Raw genomic sequence first — 7,585 nt, forward strand, 5'->3', positions numbered from 1 at the left:
GCGTGTGAGGAAACATGAGAGGAATGCAGTGCAGAAGGCCTTGTTTAAGTGATTTGCCTGTGGCTCTTAAAACTAGGAAACTCCTGTGGTCTGCAACCGCAGAGAGGTTATTTTTACTCTTTAATTGCCACCACTTTATTTCCCTTAGCTCTCATTAAATGTGATCTTTTTATTTTAATTTGATCTTTGGACATAAAAGATAAATTTCTATAAAGGCAGCCCAAAGTGGGATGGAAAAAAGACTGTCCCTGTCATCACAGATCCCCAAGCATGGCTGTATCTGCCAAGCTATTTGGCTCTAGTTGTACACTCGGCTCTTTCAGCCATTTTCCTGTTATAATTTGAATGCTCTGGGTTCCCTTATTTTTCTCCTTTATTCTGCCCCCAAGGTTGGCTCCACCCCTTTCCTACTGAGTCCTAGTTGGAGATCATGGATGAGTTAGCCACCTGGACGACCCATATTTTATTTGGAATCTTAAAGCCTAGGAGAGACTTGGGAGAGCAAAGCAATTAAGAGTATTATCATTGTGGACTGCCAGCTTTCAGGACCACCAGGCTGTTCGACCTTCCTGTACATGCTTGCTTCATCTATCTGTTAATTCAAGACAACAGGGACTGCTCTTCCTATTTAGTGAGGTTTTGAACCAAAGAGCTAGAGGTGCTGGAGCTGTTGGCTGCCACCATTTTGTTACTATCAATTAGAAGACAAACATGCAAAGGGCCTCCTTTGGAAGCTCTACCACACTAGTTGAAGGTTCAGATTGGGCTCTTCTCTCTGCTGAAATTGGGATGAAGAGGCTATACAATTCCTAGGCCACGTCTGTCCATCTCTTCAAAAGATTTCACTGAAAACAATAACTGGAGATTGGTCTTTTCTACCAAATTCCCACTTCTTTTGCCTCTGGTGAATTAGTTTTAAGCTCCTTTGAGTTCAGTAGGAGAATAGCGTGACTTTGGCAGATATCCCAAGAAAGTATTTCAATGCACAAAACTAGAAAGAATTGACTTGTTCAGTGGCCAGTTGGTTGCCCTCTTCTGTCCTTTAGAAGGTCTGCAGCAGCAATAGCAACATGGCAGAGGGTGTTTGTATCAGAGGCTAGATGTGACCAGCCTGGGCAAGTTTAGGCATGCTTTTTAGTTCTTCCTGCAGGCAGACTTAAGGCAGGATGTAGTTGGGAATTGGGCTTGTATTCTACCTGTTGTTGCCATGGTCTGGTTCAGGGTAGCCTTGGGTCTTCTTCTCTTCCCTAGAAATGATAGGAGGAGAGATCTAGACAACCCCGCTAGTCACATAACCTACTGCTACCTCGACTCCACAGCAGAAGGATGTGTCCTCCCTCATATTGAAGTGGGAGGGATAATGTTAAATATGTCCTGGGCTTTCCTCCTTTCTTAGAAGAAGAAGAGAAATGCAGTCCCACACAGAAAGGCAATTGCTCTGTGGTGCTCTAGACAGGCCCAATTATAGGGTTCTGAATAGACTTTCTGGAACAGGAGACTGAGGATGAGCTACGTACATGGTGAGAAGAAGCTGGAGACAGTCAGAACACTGTCACTTTCCAACTGGCAACTGCCATGAAGCCACCAGAGCTCCAGATGCTCCATCTAGCTTTGGTAAAATCACTGTTCTAAAGAACACTGGGCAATGTAGTGGTGGCATATGGCAGATGGACTGCTCAAGCCCACTGTGTTCCCTTATCCTATGTCCCTGATGTTTGATGGGGACCTTCCTGAGCTCTTGGTTAGCTCTTCAACTCTCTAAATGATGGTAGTTCCTGAGCTCATCACGAAGACCTGATTTTTTAGGTTCTTGCTAGCAAAGCCTTGGACTCTTTGAAAATGAACTGTTTCTCTTTCATGACACTGAAAGTGCTAGTCAAGGCTGTTTAGCTATTTTTTGTACAATGACTTTTGTTGTGGAGGAGAGACAAACACAGCAATAACATGGCACACCATACTTGCCAAGAGTTGCCCAGTGTATTTGAATGCACAGGATGGAATTTCTGAAATCAACCTGTTATGTGGTCAGGATAATGGCCTTGATATATTTATTAAGTGTTCTTATAGGACAAGAAACTCTTGCCTTGATATAGGAAAGCATCACTAGCATAAATAGTGTTGGAATTTTATTTTTTCTCATCCTTCAAAGATGTATCTGTTTTTTACTGATGAAGAAGAAAGTGTTTTCCCTCTCTTTTATACATGTACACACTACACTACAAACACATGCACGTATGCATGCACACATGCATACACAGAAACACCTATGTGTTTGTGACAGAGTGAAGTGTATTTCTTACAGTATTTTCTCTTCCTGGTATTCTTAAATTCATGGCACTTTCCACAAAGCAAATTCTGCGTGTGATAATTTGTCCTATAAAGTCAAAATGTTTGATTTCTCTGAATTACTTTTGTTTGAAAAGTCTGGGATTTGTGAGCTCTTTTATTTGGCTTATAACCTAATTCAGTATCTTTGCTAATAAACTGTCTATTGTCTAAACATTTGAAAATCACCACTTTATAGAGGAATAAAAGATAAATGCATATTATTCAATGCTTAATTTATTTTCCTTTGGGAAACATTTAAGATTTCGCTATATTTTTAATTCACACTTCAATTTGATCCTTGGGCTAAATTGATACCAAATTTTGAGATATACTCAAATCCTTTGGATTCACAATAAACTTCTTTAAATAGAAAATTAAATATCTCTGAGCACAAAACAATTAGTACTGGATTATGTAAAATGTTGAGCGTTTTGACATGGTTTCTTAAGATTTAAGTTTCCGGGCTGGAGAGATGGCTTAGCCATTAAAAAGGCTAGGTTCACAACCAAAAATATAAGATTTAAGTTTCCTACTTACTTTGTCCTTAAATTAAATAGTCACACGTAATAACATTTTTTTCATTTTTTTTACTGCATTATACGTGGATTCACACAGTCCTCTCTGAGGAAAATGGTGACCAGCTCATGCCTTGTCCCTTCTCACATCTCCCTCAGCTTTGTGCTGCTTCTCCCTGTGTCCTTGGTGCCAGCTGAGAAGCCCAAGAGCAGTAGGCACCTCTCTCTCCCACAGTGGCTCCTCATGATGTTTAGCAGCTAGTGTCAGCTCCTCTCCTCACTACAACTGAGTATCCCAGATAGAGAGAGAGAGAGACCCAGCCCAAGCAGCCTGGAGAGCAGAGGTCAGGACCCAAGTTGGCACACAATGTTGGCAAGTATTGGAAAAGACAACACTCCCTAGTGTTATGTACTGGACTCTGAAGTGAGGGCAGAATCACACTGCAATGTGGGGAAGTCAAGATGTGAAAGTGAAGTACTGTTGGAGTCAAGATATTTAGAGGCCACAGCATCTCTCTACACTCCTTAATGGGCATGGTCCCCAGTGTACAAGCCTTCAAAAATTATTTAAAATAAAAAAAATTCATATATTTTGAACCCTCCCTAACTCTTCCCATATCTTTCTCACCTCCATACCCATCCAACTTCAGGCTTTCACTCCCAAACAAAACCCCAAACAAACAATATTTTTTTTTAAAAGGCCAAAAGAAAAAAAGACACCCTCACTCCAACAAAAACAATGGCATTCTCTTGTGTTGGTGAAGTACTCCCAGGCATAGGGCCTTCCCTGTAGTGTAGTTGATATACCCAATGACATTGCTTTGGGGGAAGATGAATTTTTTCTTTCTCAGCTGGTATCACTTGTAAATAACTTCTTGGTTAGAGCCAGGACTCTGTATCTACTTCCCTTTTCTAGTGCTAGAATTTTGTTTGGCTTGAACTTGAACAGGTCTTTACATGGTGCTATAATCTCTGGGTTCATATGTGTGTTAGTCCTGTTGTGTCAGGAAGACACTCCTTGTTGTGTTTTATAAAAATAAAGAGAAAAGGGATATGTTTGGTGGATGTGTAGTCAAGTGTGGGAGAAGGGGGTGGCTCTATGGGTCCATGCTGAGGCATCCCTTCCCCCTGAGGGACCAGGGACCAGCCACATGATGGCATAGTATAGAATAGAGTTTATTCCGGACATGGGGAGAGGAGTTGAGGGAGTAGAAACAGAAAAACAAGGAGAGAGGGGGGGAGGGGAGAGGGAGGGGGAGGGGGAGGGGGGAGAGGGGAAGCAGCCTTTTTTATAGTGAGTCAGGTCCATCTGGCTGTTGCCAGGTAACTGTGGGGTGGAGCCTAGACAAAATGCTAATACTGCCTTTTCTGAAGCATCCACTACCTTTGGCTTTATAGTCTTTTAAAATCCTTTCCTGTACAGGCTCCTAAGCTTTAAGAGGAGAGGTTTGAGGAAGGCATCCCATTTAGTACTGTATTCTCTAAAGCCTCTCACTCTTTCCACAGTGCCTTATTGTGGGTCTCTGTTAATTTCCAATTGCTAAAGGAAGAAACTTTTCAGAGTAGAGCTAAGTGAGGCACTGACTATGGGCACAGAATGTCTTAGTTACTTTACTGTTCTATTGATGTGAGAGACATTATGGCCAAGTAAAATTCCTCAAGACAAAGCATTTAGTTGGGGGCTTTCTTTCAGTCCCAGAGGATTAATCCACTATCATCATGTTGGAGACCATGATGGCATACAGACAGGCACCATACTGGGGCAGTAGCTGAGAGCTGCATCCTGATCCTCCGACAGCAGGCAGAGAGACACTGGACCTGGCCTTAGCTTTTTAAACCTCTAAGTCTACCCCAATAACAGACTTCAGTTCACCAACTCGGGCTTAAGCATGCAAATATATAAACCTAATGGGCCATTCTCATTCAAACCACCACATAGCAGTATGCCATTAGGAGTCATCTTGTTGCTTTGCTCCTTTAGCAGAAGAATGGTGTTAGGTTTTTCCCCTAGTTTCATGGCCTTTCTAGTCTCAAGTTCTTTAGTACTTTAGTATGTAGTGGGCCTTAAATCTAATTTTTAAAAGGTCAATTATTCCCATAACATTTGTGTCACTATTGAAATAGGGTATCAAAGGCAGGTTGCTGTTGTAGGTCATAGGGTTTATAGCTGGATAATATTGATGATTACTTTTTTCCTCTGGTAGTGTACAGAATATCTCGAGGAACCACATGTGCTAGTCAGTTGAGGTGAAGCTACTAGTTGAGCACCAGCTGGATTTCTCCATGTTCAATGTCATAAGTAAGTGCTGTCCTCAGCAATAGGGCCAATAGGCTCTTTACCCTTAAGATGTGAAGAACAACCAATAGCCTTGACAACAGCCTATGATGTTTGAGTGGTTCCACAGGACACCTTTGGCCAATGACTCAAGATGTAAACCATTCCTGTCCCTGGAGGTTTAACTTGATAGCATAAGATATCTAGTTGGGACATTATCTTCCCATTGTATGGTGACTTAATTTAAATTGCTTTTATGCCTGTATGTAATTTAGGAAGCTTCTACAGTAGTAGGTTTGCATATAGTTTTACAAAAGGCATTAAATGTTTGTTTCCTGTACCTGTATTCCCTACTTTGCCTCGGTCCTTCTCCACCCCCAATTTAATCCTGTGATTCTAGTTTCCCCTTTATTTCTTCATAACACTAAAAATTTTATTTCCTGTTGGGAGATACCCTTCTTCCCCTGGTCCTTTATGATAAACTCACCTCTATGAGTGTTTCGATTGTAGCACACATATGGAAAGCTGAAAGCTAGCATCCACATATAAGAGAACATACAGCATATTTGTTTTGGGGAGTCTAGGCTATCTCAATCAGGATGACTGTTTCTAGCTTCACCCATTTATCTGTAAATTTTGTTACCCTATTTTCATTATTTGCTCATCTACTCATCAGTTGATGGACATCTTGGCTGTTTCTAATTTCTGGCTATTTTGAATAAAGCAGCAACGAACATGGATGACCATGAAGCAGGGTGTAGAGAGTCCACTGCCCAAGAGAGTCCACTGGCTATATGCCCAAGAGTGATATTGCTGGAAAATGCAATAGACTAAGCTCCAACTTTCTGAGGAACCAATAACTGATTTCCATAGTGCCTGTACCCGTTTGTACTCTTGCCAACAATAAATAAGTGTCCCCCTTTTCCCTACATCCTTGGCAGCATGAGCTGTCATTTGCTTTATTGATCTTGGCCATTCTGACTGGGGTAAGATGAACTCTCTAAGTAGTTTTAGTTTGCATTTTCCTGGTGGCTAAGGATCTGAAGCATTTCTTTAAGTGTTTCTCAGCCATTTGTGTTTCATCATTTGAGACATCTTTTGAGGCTCTCTGTTTAGATCTGCACTCTGTTTTAAATTGTGTTATTTGTTTTCCTAATGTTCAGTTTCGTTTTAGTGCTTTATATACTGTAGATGCTAACCTAGATAATAGAATATAATATCTAGATATTAGATGTATATTTGGTAAATACTTCGCCCATTCTGTAGACTCTTTTACTGAAATGGTGGTGTTCTTTACCATATAAAAACCTTTATGAGTTTCCACTTATTAATTGTTGATCTTAATGCCTGTTCCTGTTCAGAAAGATCTTCTTTATATCAGTTAGTTAAAGCCCATTCCCTACTTCGTTGATCAGATTCAGGATATCTGGTGTTATGTTCAGATTCTTGATCCATTTGGAGTTGAGTTTTGTGCGGCATGATAGATATGGTTCTATTTCCATTCTTCTACAAACAGACCTACAATTTGAGCAGCACTATTATTGAAGATACTACCTTGTTCAAGCTCAGGCATGTGTAGGTATGTGTACTTAATGTGTGAGTCTTCAATTTGTTTCCATTGATCAATGTGTTTTTATGCCAATATCTTGCTGTTTTCATTACTATAGCTCTGTAATACATCTTGAAATTCGAGATGATGATACTTCCAGTGGTTCTTTTATTATTCAGGGTTGTCTTAACTGTCGTGTGTGTGTGTGTGTGTGTGTGTGTGTGTGTGTGTGTGTGTGTGTGTGTGTTTCCCATTTGAAATTGAACAGTGAAATTCTGCTGGACTTTTGATGAAGACTGCATCAAATCTATAGACTGCTTTTGGTATGATAGCCATCTGCACAATGTTTCTATTGATCTTTGAGTCTTTCTATATTCTGATATATTTTTTTCTTTTTTTCTTTGATGTCTTAGAGTTTTTATTTATTTAGTTTATTTATTAAGTCTTTTACTTGCTCAGATAGAATTTGCTTTTGGTGGCAATTATGAAAGATACTGATTCCATGATTTCTTTCTGAGTCTGTTATTTCTATATAGGAATGCTACTGATTTTTGTCTAATAATTTTGTATCTTGCTACTTAGATAAAAGTGTTGGTCAGATGTATAAGATTTTTGGAGTCTTTTATGTATAAAATCATATCATCTGTAAATAAAGATGCTTTGACTTCTTTCCTATTTGTGTCCACTTGATGACCTTTGGTTGCCTCATTGCTCTGGGTAAGACCTTAAGTACTTAGATTCTTAAGTTCTTATATTGAATAGGTGTGAAGAGAGTGGACATCTTTGTCTTGTTTGTGATTTTAGTGGAAAAGTTTTGAGTTTCTTTCTGTTTAAGTTGATGTTGGCTGTGGCTTCTTTGTTTTCTCTTTTCCCTTTCCTCTCCTCTCCTCTCCTCTCCTCTCCTCCCCTCCCCTCCCC

The 7,585-nt window shown here is 40.1% G+C and overlaps 1 protein-coding gene across 1 annotated transcript in view; it reads left to right on the forward strand.

The window, feature by feature from the left end:
- Bmper (BMP binding endothelial regulator) overlaps window positions 1-7,585 on the forward strand; it is a 258,960-nt gene that overhangs the window by 181,792 nt on the left and 69,583 nt on the right. The window lies entirely within an intron of this gene.

The sequence above is a fragment of the Grammomys surdaster genome, unplaced genomic scaffold (genome assembly GCF_004785775.1).
Source record: "Grammomys surdaster isolate TR1022 unplaced genomic scaffold, NIH_TR_1.0 140, whole genome shotgun sequence".
Taxonomy (NCBI): domain Eukaryota; kingdom Metazoa; phylum Chordata; class Mammalia; order Rodentia; family Muridae; genus Grammomys; species Grammomys surdaster.